This window comes from Lactuca saligna, chromosome 2 (assembly GCF_052625555.1).
Source record: "Lactuca saligna cultivar CGN05327 chromosome 2, ASM5262555v1, whole genome shotgun sequence".
NCBI classification, from domain to species: Eukaryota; Viridiplantae; Streptophyta; class Magnoliopsida; order Asterales; family Asteraceae; genus Lactuca; species Lactuca saligna.
In genome coordinates, this window is record NC_136418.1 from 45,859,710 (window position 1) to 45,871,636 (window position 11,927).

General features: G+C 38.1%; 1 long non-coding RNA gene across 1 annotated transcript; it reads left to right on the forward strand.

Moving 5' to 3' along the window:
* The first annotated feature begins 10,088 nt into the window (after window positions 1–10,088).
* Window positions 10,089–11,475, forward strand: LOC145028859 (uncharacterized). The gene is made up of 2 exons (XR_013676221.1): window positions 10,089–10,362; window positions 11,313–11,475. It is a non-coding gene; the product is annotated as an uncharacterized LOC145028859 (long non-coding RNA).
* Window positions 11,476–11,927: the final 452 nt, after the last annotated feature.

Consider the following 11,927-nt stretch of genomic DNA (forward strand, 5'->3'; position numbering starts at 1 on the left):
AGGACGAAATCTTCCATTATAAGTATAATGAAGTACAAAAGTAACTAAATGTTTTTCAAATTCCCAATCTTAGTTACCTAGGCAAAAGTGAATTGATGCAATTCCATGAAATTACACTTTGTGCCCTTGCGAAGACGTTAGTGGAGCCCGTGTGGTTTACCAGCACACTAAATGGTTCTAAGCAAAGGTAGCAAAGGGTGACTCAATGTTTGTCATAGTTCGTTGGAGCGTGTGTGGTTTACTGGCACATCGAATAGGTGATTGTAACATGTGAGGGCACCATGTAGCTTGCATGGTTATTCACACCCGCTTTGTGATCCTCGGCATCCCAGTCACAAACAAGAGGGGCATATCGAGATTTAAACATGCCATTGAAATGTTCAATGAATCTCAAAGAATCTAGGAGTTTTCATAGATTTAAAACTTAAATTTATTTTTCGTTTTTCATGGTGGAAATTAGTGAATCGTCATTCACTACCTTCAAATATTCTGCAACTAGATTAAGACATCCCTTTTCTAGGTTGTAGCATATTGTGTTGGGTCCTAGCCTTGGAATTTCATTTGGGTGATTTACCAAGGACTCAATCAATCAACTAACTTGAATTCGTTTTTCTCCCGTTTTGTAGATGTCAAAGTTCGACAACTATGGTATTCCCGAATCCCGTGGAACAAGAATTCCACATAAAGATGATATCCTACGATTCGATCGAGGAACTAGAAATCATGCTTCACTTCCTCCTCCTCATCCGATTATTCTCCCTAACCCACAAGATTGTAAAATTGAAAGGTTCAATATCACTCAAGTCCTTTTGGCAAGTAAACATAAAGAAGGAAAGTCGGTGTGTGCACATGCCCTAGGGATGAAGTCGCACATTGTTAGACTAAGAATGATAGGATCCGTTGTCAGTGAGGAGATGGTTGTTGATTGGGTTCTTCAGTCACTTCCCAACTCGTATAGAGAGTTCGTAAGAGAGTACTATATGATGAACCACGACATGACACTTATAGATCTCACCTACATGCTTATTGCTGCTGAATCAGCAATGGTTTGGCGCAATAGAAAAGCAAAGTTGATTGGTGAATCTGCCTTCAAGACCTCTATGGATATAGACAATGGCAATGAAAGACATGCAATGATCGAAAAGTTTGATCATAAGAGAGAGGCGATGTCTGAAGTAGTTCCATGTGTTGTTCCAAAAGAGTCAATTTGCTTTTATTGCCAAGAGAAGGGGCATTGGAGACGAAATTGCCCTAGTTACCTAAGAGATCTAAGAGATGGGAGAGTCAGAACGTATGGCTCTTCTTTAGGTAAGAATCCACTATCTAACTCCATTAAGTTCCTATTCATTGATTCTTAATACATGATGTGATAAGATTGCATTTGAGTGTTTTTGTAGGATCGGTGAAAAGAAAGGAAGCTTGATAAGAGAGCAAGATGAATCTAATCACAAGAGATGGATCTCGATCGCATGGACTTGAAGATTAGATTTTGAGCTTAGAAAGTTATGATAGAGTTGTTATAAATTTTCTTTTATACATAGTTTTCAATGGATTTTGCATTGTAAGGACAAATTTTTCCGCTGCTTTTATAAATAAAATAAATTTTGTTTGACTTATTTATTTATTTGTTTATTTCCTTACAATGAAATCGTTATGAAAAATGATGTTTGAATATTTCTACAACGAAAGGATATAATTTTTAGTTATGTTATTTATGGAAATGTCAAGAATTTACCAAATAGGGAGAGTTTCTCATCACCCAAAGTTTCAATTGGATAGAAATTTGGAATCACGCAACTTGGTTGCATGATGAATGAGAAATTTCATATTTGGAAATTAGACAAATTCGTTGACAATGTGTCAAGTGAAGGACTAGGAGATCGAGTACACAAAGTTGTGTGTTGATCAAGTTCACCATAAGAGTAACAAAGATATTCGTCATGATTTACTAAAAGTTTAGTAAATATGATTATACTTACAAGATTAAGTGTAATTTAGAATTGATTAAAGGGTTTAGATCAATAGTAGAACGAATAAGAAGAATCAAGTAGGCAGAAAGATAAGAGTTTCTCCATTCTATGAAGAAGGGAGAGTAGCTTTTATGCTTTATGATACGTCTTAATGATTAAGAACCATATCTCAATTGATCCTCTAAATAAGTCTTAGTACAATTGTATGTTTAAGAAGAGGAATCAAGTATTGAAGAAATGGTTAAATGAAGAAGACTATAATACTTCATTCCAATAACAAATCTTAAAGTTAAGATTGTGACAATGAGTGAAAAGTATTAAAGGTTTATAACATTCATCAAATGTGGAAAGTTGTGATGTCTTGAATAAGACAAAGGCCAACTAGTACCAGTTTATGAAATGTTTTGATAAAAGCTACACTAACTCTTGAATATTTGTTTGTCAAGAAATGGTTATTGACAAAAGAATCTTATATGTCAAGAAGTCAGTGGGAGTCTTAATGGTCTTGAATAGTTTCAAGAACAAATCAAATAAACCTTACCAATCATCACTAGCACACGAGTTGAGGTTCACGACCTATCGTGTTGATGTTATTTTGTTTCTATGCCATTCAAATTGAGTTAATTATGCATGTGAGTTCTATGAGTTCTCATCTTGAACGCATAAAAGGCAAGGCACCTTAATCAATGAAAGGTACATTGATAGGAAAGGGTGAGCTGCTTAACTACTTGGAAGACGTGGTGGGCAGCTGTGCTACCATAATGCAAGAAATCAAGATTAAGAAAGTTCGATCCATATGAGTTTGAATTTGTCGTAAACGTTGGTTTTGACAAATTCACATGGGTAGGAACATTCACACCACTTTAAATCTAAGTATCATAAGATTTCCTCCTTCATGACAATGATTGTGAGGAAATGCTTTCACTAAGAAAGATTTTAATAAGATAGTGATTGTAAAATGGCATTCTCGAATTTGATTATGGTTACGGTATCCCTTTCCATGATTCGAATTGTGAGGTTTGGCAATTAGTCTTAATCGTTTAGACACACAAATGAACTATCAAAGGCAAAGGTGTATAAATTCAACAAGCATTGATAAAAGATTATCAAAGAACTAAGTATTAGAAACATGGACTTAAGAAATTCAATAAGTATTGTTTTTCTAGAGGTTAAGATGTTTTGAATACATGTCGAAGCTAGTGGGAGCATAAGTGTTGTGATTGTATGATTATTATGGACAATATTGCAAGTTGGCAATATTAATTATAGAAAACAAGAGTTAAACCTTGCAAAGTAGTAAGGGTTATAAAGTTGTTTTGCTATAATTAAGGGAGAGAATATTATGCTTCATTTCAAATCTAAAGGATTAGGTTGAGAAATGTTAATAAATTTAGTCAAAGGTACATAGTGTGTTCTTAAAATTTCGATTATGATTACGACATTCCTCTTCACAATTCGAATTTTGAGAACATAGCAAATAAAACATTGTGCGTCGTGTCCAATACGCTTCGGGTATAGGATCGATTGCAAATGCTTTAATGTTTGACCATTCTAAAATTTTCCAAATGTATAGCGCATTTAGAAGGAAAAGGGACTAGAATTGGTTTTGACTAAAATAATTAAACAACTAACAAAGGACAATCCAAAGTTCGATGAGGATTGGTTGCTTGTGAGTAGTTGGAAGCATGGTATTAATGGACCATATTGACATTATTACGAATAGATAAAAATCTATTAAAAATGAGTTGCCATATGGAACATATGGAAGTGTGTCCATATTGGGAAGTAAATATTGAAAATATATGACTAGATTAGAAACTTTTATGCAAAAGGATGTTCAAAGGAATGTACTTTGAATGAGAGACATCATATCTAAGGAATTGTCTTGTAACAATATCCATTAGAGAACTTTGTAATATCATTGGCAATAGTCTTTGTGACTTTGGTGCAGTGACATTACGAAAGGATCGTTGCATAAAGTGTTAGAATCTAGCATGGTCTATAAGTAGCGAGAATTTGATATTCTTACATTTATGAAAAAGGATTTGGAGTTGTAAAATGAGAATGATTGGAAATGTGTCCAATTTGTCTATTTCACAAAAGTAAGAACCATAGGTAAACATTGTGTGCATGCTAGGAGCATGGGACAAGTGTAATAATTCAAGTAAGAAGTTGATTAGCCGAAATGACAAATAATGAGTAATCGGTATGGTGATAAATAAAAGGAGTTTCATTTATACTCAAAAGTTTGAGGCCATATGGGATTAGTATTATTCTTGTGTTTCACTTTGCATGTTTTGACTTCCAGAATAATTGAGTTTATTAAGAATAATCGAATTATTCGAACGGGCCACAGTCGTTCATATGTTGGAAGTAGATATGAATGAAGACTATCATGAATTGGTGTGTGGATTGTCTAGAAAAGTATTAGACATAAGCAAATGTTTTCTGCAACATTCATGAGTGCTTATGAATATGATTTGAGCATTAGATTAAACCCACGCTCACTTGGATCACTCCATGAATTGTATCACGAGTGATTAGTGAGACGATAACATCTTATATTCTTGAAACCAAGATGTGTGAGTTGTATCTTGCGAATCGGTTGCACATTGATAATATGTAAACGCACCAGTAACTTGGTGTTATAAAACATATTGTTGTGTGTGATTCGGTGAGTGAGTGCAAGCGAGCATTGTATCAAAGTTTATCCGTTCCTTTTATTCAAAGTAGGATAAAAGCGATATCTTTGGGCCCCTCGATGGTTTAGTGATGACATACGTAAATGCTCGGCCGGGCTAGGGCTAATTTGATTTGTTCAATTAGTCTGTCGTCATAAATCAGAAATCGAGAAGTAGTACAAAGAGAATGATTTGAAATCATATCTCATATGATACCTAGAATGGATGAATATATGATCCCTTATCTAAGGACACGCGTATCTGATATGATCAGAGTTGACAGCGGCTTTGGAAAGCTACGATTGCAGATTGGGATCTGAAGTCATACGCAGAATAGTTATTAAACTTATCCAAGTGGGAGACCGTTGGATTAGTGTCTAAGTCCATAACTATTTTGGTATGTAATTGACCCGATGGTGCATGGTCCTTTTGGGTTGCCTTCACCAAAGCAACTTGATAGGATGAATTATGGAGAGAAAGGATTAAATATGATTTATTAATATATTATGGGAATAATATATTAAAGGAGAAATCATATTGTTTAATTAATATTAGTCAAGAATTAATTTGTAATTAGTTTTGTGACTAAAAGAGATTAATTAAACTTAAGGGACTGGAATTGTAATTATAAGATAATTGTAATTTTGGGCCATGGATTGTCTTATATTATGGAGTGGAAGAATTCTATGGGGAAATCCATGAGAAATCGTCCAAGCCCATAAGGAAAGGAATCCATGGGTTGCTTAGGGCTTAAGCATCCAAATTAGGGTTTCCTTGTTAGATAACCCTAATAGCCCGCTATATATAGACCCTTAAGGAACCAAAAACGCGGTGAAGCATTGTGCTAGGGTTTATACACGTTTTTGGTGGCCTCCATCCTCTCTCCTCTTGATCCTCTTGCTTATGGTGTTTGTAAACCATTAGAGGAGTGACACTTGTACCTCTAAGCCTTCCAAAGTCAATCCAAGGTGGAATTGGGATTGTTATTGCTACATAACAATCAAGGTAACATCTTAAACCCAATTATATGTTAATATCGATTTCCATATGGTAGAATTACGGTTTATAGTCTTGGATTCAAAGCATGTATAATAGAGAAACCTAGATCCAAGCATTAGGGTTTGTATGAGCACATAGGATGTCTTATGACCAAAACCCAACAGTTTAGATGGACTGCTTTCTCGTAGCACATGATGTCGGCGCGATGAAGACTTAACCAAACCATGCCGATAATAACGTCGAAGCTTTTTATTGAGACCAGCATGAGGTCGATTGGGAATGAATGGTTATCTAGAGTTAGGATACAACCTATGTATATGCTATTTGTACTCTCAATTTTTCCATTAGCCATTTCTACTGTGAATTGTTCCTTAAGTGAGTGTGGTTGTTGCTTACGCATGCGAGCAAATTTATGGTTTACGAAGCTTCGCTCTGCTCCACTATCGAACAGAATGCATGCATAGGAGTTATCGAGGAGGAACGTACCAGTCACCACTATCGGGTCAGCAACTGCTTCCCCGTGGCCTATAGCTAGTACCCTCCCTGCTCCTCCAACATTTCTCGCTTTGGGGCAATCCCTCTTAAAGTGGCCTGCTTCGCCACATCCATAGCAGGTCGGGCTCGCGCCAGAGCCAGGGACTTGGGTGATCGGTTGTGCCGGGAACTTACAGAAACGGACGGTGTGTCCTTTCCTGTTGCAGTTAGAGCATTGCATTTCACGGCAGGGGCCGTTGTGGTGGAAGCTGCATTTGTTGCACTTCGGCAAACTTCCAGCATACCGCTTCATCGGAGCAGTAACAGCAGCAGGGGTTACCGCGGCATGCACTGCCACGATTTGCTGCTTTTTGGCAGATCGCTGCTTCTTCTTTTCATCCCAGAATTTCCGCTTAGTGTCAGTGGGTTTGGAGGGTTCCGAGATGGCTAGGGTTGTTGTTGTTGCAGGGGTTTTGACTCCATGGTCAATGAGCCTTTGTGCCAATCGCTTGGCATTGTCGAAGGTAGTGGGGTTTGATGCTAGGACATTCCCCTGATACGGAGGCACTAGCCCCCATATGTATCGTTCGATCTTTTTCCCCTCAGTGGGAACCATATTGGGGCAGAGGGCCACCAGTTCGCTAAATCGAGCAGTGTAAGCGATCACATTGGTGCCCTTCATGGTCAGGTTCCAGAGTTCCTGTTCCAATTTCTGGACTTCTCCCCTTGGGCAGTATTCCTCAGTCATGAGGTCCTTCATCGTTTCCCAGCCCATGTCGTTAGCCACGAAGAGAGTTAGAGCTTTAACGTGGCCGTTCCACTACGTTAGGGCCTTTCCCTCAAAGGTGCATGCGGCATATTTGACTTTGCTCGTAGCAGGGCAGGAACAGATTTCGAAGACTGATTCAGTCTTCTCGAACCATTGCGAGAGGGCAATGACTCCGCCGGTCCCATGAAAGGAATTCGGCTTGCAGTTGGTGAAATCCTTGTAAGAGCACTCTCTCGAGCGCACAGGAGTTTCAACCGGAATAGAGTTAACAGGGGTTCCACCTCTGCTGGCATCAGTAGAGTGATACTGTGCCATGGCAGTTGCCACTGCTGCAGCTACGGCAACATTTAGGGCTACTGTATCGATGACCGGAGGTGGAGGAGACGGTGTAGGTGTAGGGTTATTCCGGGGAGATTTGCATGGAGGCATCTTTCAGCTATAAGTTTATAAAGATAAGAAAAGTGGTAAGAATCCATTTGTAAGTAATGTGAGAGTGACACATGGACTAATTAACCATATCCCAACAATTGAATGAGTGTTTGAGATCATAACAAGGAAGATTTGTAGGAAAACACAAGTGTAAAGATTCTTCCCACAGAGTAGGTAGTTGTCAATAATACTGGTATTACTAATGTAACGAGTTCAATGAAAATTGACCTAATAGTAGGTCTTACATCATACCATACAGAAAGTTTGACAGATCTTAGATTCCTAATTAGAGTATTGAAAGTTAGGAATATTTTACAGACAAGTGCTACTTAGAGCACATATGTTAAAGGCTAATCCTTAACCCAAAAGATAATGATGTACTAGACATCATCTAACGGCAATGAGTATTCCTCGGGAGAACCCTGAGGTCTCTCATTTGATGGATCGCCTCTTGAAGGTGTCATTCATGAGTCCTTTGGCGAGCTCGAAGTTCCATGACTTCTGCTTGAGAGGCAACCAGATGTTGCTGTAGGGTTTCATTGGTTCTCCAGGTTCGTTCCATGTCTTCTTCGAGACGGTGGATGCGGACTGTGTTGACACCAGAGTTGGCATCAATCTCCATGACCCGGTCGATGGCCGCTCGACCTTGCTTAACATTACGAGCTATTCTGCGGATAATGACGAGCAAAGCTCTGTCAGCAGAACTTCCTTCGCTGACGTTGTAAAACCTTCGGTCCCCAATGTATGGTAAGGGTTGACCCTGTTCGTCACTCCAGCGATTCAAGTTATCTACCCACAGGGGAGTGGGACCTGGAAAAGCTGGTCGAGGGTTGTTGTCCGGGGCTTGACCTACTGGAGGTAGGTTGTTGGCTTCGGGCTCAGAGTCGGATCCATCCGAGAAGCCTTCAGCTTGATGATCATCCAACGGAATTTGGTGCTCATCACCGGACTGTGCTTCGAGCCACCCTGTGTTTCCTTCATTTGGAAAGTACGGGTCGCCATGATGGAATCCAGCCATTTTAATCTACGCGAGAAGAGAGATATAATGATATAGTATATATGTAGCTAGTAGTACAAAATACACCTATAGTATTTTGAGTTTAGGTTCTATTGATGTTCTTGTGGTATTGTTGGTAACTTTTTAGACTTGTTAAGACATCACAACCATTCTAGGGCATAAGCTAGTCACTCCTCGGACCAGCATAGTTGATCAGGCTATGCCATTCCCAGGACTGACCATACATCCCCCAGCTCACTTGTGATATTTAACAATCGTAATACTTTTGTTCTTGTCATTGTGACACTGATTTTAGTATGAATGCAGACTAGTATACTTAATTAAATATTTTAATATTTAAAGTATAGACTCTTAGTCAGAGTGCCTTAATCCCAAATGGGTTTATAGTTTAGTATATCTTTTATGGGTTGATATACTTGATTCACTATAAACAATGCTCTGATACCAATCTGTTACACCCTAAAACCAAGAACGGCGGAAACGTTCTGGGGCGGAGGACGTCATGTACAGTATCACAACAGATTAATGTAAATAAGCAAACAACATCATCCATTGCATTAAATATATAATTTTAATACAAGCGTGTTCTGTACAGTTATAGACACCAAAATAATGTAAATCAAATTAATAAGATGAGTCTTGGATGCGCTCCGTCTTCTCAAAAGCTGGCCTCGGTACCTGTCTACTGATGACCTGAGAATACAAGTTATTTTGAAAGAGTTTATCAGCATTAAGCTGGTGAGTTCATAAGTATTTTTGTAACAACAGCAAAAATTAGGTCAAAATTTAAAATTTTATAAAACCATAATTAAGTATACTAAGTGGTAGATATTGTAACAAGGTTTTCATACATATAAAGAACACTAAAATCCGAGTTATAACGAAGAAGTTATGACCATTCTAAGTTTCCCGACAAAAACCGGCAATACGAAGTTACGTAAAAACGCAAAGTTTCAACAAAACACTTTTTGACCTTAGGTGTCTAAATGAAAGTCATAGATATCGTCAAACCGTAACCATACATGAAAAGAACGCTCAAGTCGGACATCATTTGAAGTCAATTGGGTTAATATTCGCAAATGGGAGTCATAAATGATGAAATTGTAGAAATTCTAAAGAGATAAATGCGAAGGTGATAAATGCGAAGGTGATAAATGCGAAAGTGATAAATGCGAAGGGATGCGAAGGGTGTAAGAATGAAGATGCGAAGTATTTCACAGTAGAATGCGAATTGGGGAAGAAAACAGAAGATTTCAAATATTGTCCCTGAAGTTTCGCATTTTTGGAAATCAATACTCAACTTCGCAAATGGGAGTCATAAATGATGAAATTGTAGAAATTCTAAAGAGATAAATGCGAAGTGATAAATGCGAAGGTGATAAATGCGAAAGTGATAAATGCGAAGGGATGCGAAGGGTGTAAGAATGAAGATGCGAAGTATTTCACAGTAGAATGCGAATTGGGGAAGAAAACATAAGATTTCAAATATTGTCCCTGAAGTTTCGCATTTTTGGAAATCAATACTCAACTTCGCAAATGGGAGTCATAAATGATGAAATTGTAGAAATTCTAAAGAGATAAATGCGAAGGTGATAAATGCGAAGGTGATAAATGCGAAGGGATGCGAAGGGTGTAAGAATGAAAATGCGAAGTGCACGAACCCAGGGACACGTCCCATCCGACCCGCGTGCCAGCGACACGTCCCATCCGACCCGCGTGCCAGCGACACGTCCCATCCGACCCGCGAACCCAGGAACCCGTCCCATCAGACTCGCGTACCAAGGCTGACCAGCCTCCCTATAAAAGGGCATGCGAAGGCTTCCGAAAAGGGGGCTCATTCTCTCTCATTTTTCTTGCGTATTTCCTCATTTTCCGTGCTCGTACTACCACGAAGCCCTGGTCACTTCGTGCAAGATCTGAAGGTCGATTTTCTCCCGAGAAATCCCGAGATTTCCGAGGAAAAATCCATTTCCCGAGACGAAACTCTACCGTTTTTCCATCTCGCTATCTTCAAGTTGTCAAGTGAGTTCATACCCCCTTTTTAACACACTTTAAATACATCTTTAAATACTTTTACAACTCTTTTAGGGGGGGGAATACAAGTAAACATACGGTTATTATCGTGTATTAGACTTATACGAGGAGTATAATGATCTTCGTTGTTAAAACATTTTATACATTCTAAAAACTTATGATTTCGGTTTATCAAATCATTGTGTGAAAGGTTAAACTTTGCATACAAAACTATCATGTTAATATATACTAAATTGAGAATCCATGAGACGCGCACATCTTCCAACTTTACTTTTCTTTATTAGAAAGTACTGCAGTAAGGCCTGTTTATAACCAGAATCTCCCGCGACGAGAACGTGTCAAATGTGTATAGATCTATACGGGAAGTCATGATCCCGCACCCTGACTGTTAGCTACAGTCCGTCTTTTGGGGTGACAGTTGTCATAGCAATGCGACGCCTGAAGAACGTCGTTACAGGCATATTATGTTTAGTATGGTTATAAAAACTCATCGGATATACAATTATTATGATATTAAGTTATGATGAACGAGTGGTTATTAAAACTATTCTTCATCCAACCGGTTCGATCTTCACGTAGTTTTATTATATATAAAACTATGACACATTTACGAGAAACGTGGTTTCTTACAATTTTCGGTCTTAGAGACTGGTATTATGTGCGAGGAAAAATAAAAGTGTTTCCTGCATACAAACAAAATAGGAAAAGAAGGGATTTTTCCGGTGCAATCATTTACAACTTATAAACATATATGGGATTTTCTGGAACTAATGCATTCATTTTCAACACCACAAATCACAACTCTTTACATGTTGAAGCACTACGTTTACTGGAAAACATACACCTATTTTGGAATGGCATCCAATTTTTCTAAACAACTTATGGACTCACCAACTTAATTGTTGACACTTTTTCTTTGAAATAACTTGTATTCTCAGGAAATCGCTAAGCAGGTTGGGATTCAACTTTTGGGATTAACGCGCTGGCATTAATTACTTCATTCTAATTGAAGTTTATGTACCTTTATTTTTAACATGTAATGAATACAACTATGTAAACATTTAGCAACTTATTATATATGGTGGTGTGTACTTTCCTTTCTATGAACTGTTATGATATTGAACATGACGTCCTCCGCCCCCGAACGTTTCCGCCGTTCTGGTTTGGGGGTGTGACAGATTGGTATCAGAGCATTGTTTATAGTGAATTAAGTATATCAACCCATAAAAGATATACTAACTATAAATACATAAGGGATTAAAAATACTCTGACCAAGAGTCTATACTTTAAATAGTAAAATATTTAAGTAGGTATACGTGCTGCATTCATACTAAAATCAGTGTCACTAGGACAATACAAAAGAATTACGATTGTTGGACAACACAAGTGGGCTTAGAGACATATGGTCAAAACTGGGAAGATATAGCCTGATCGCCTATATTATCCGAGAGTTGACTAGCATGTGCCTAAGTTTAAGTGTGTGGTTGCAACAATGCTAAAACCTTACCAACCCTACCACAAAGAGAACAATAGAACCTAACAATAAATTTAA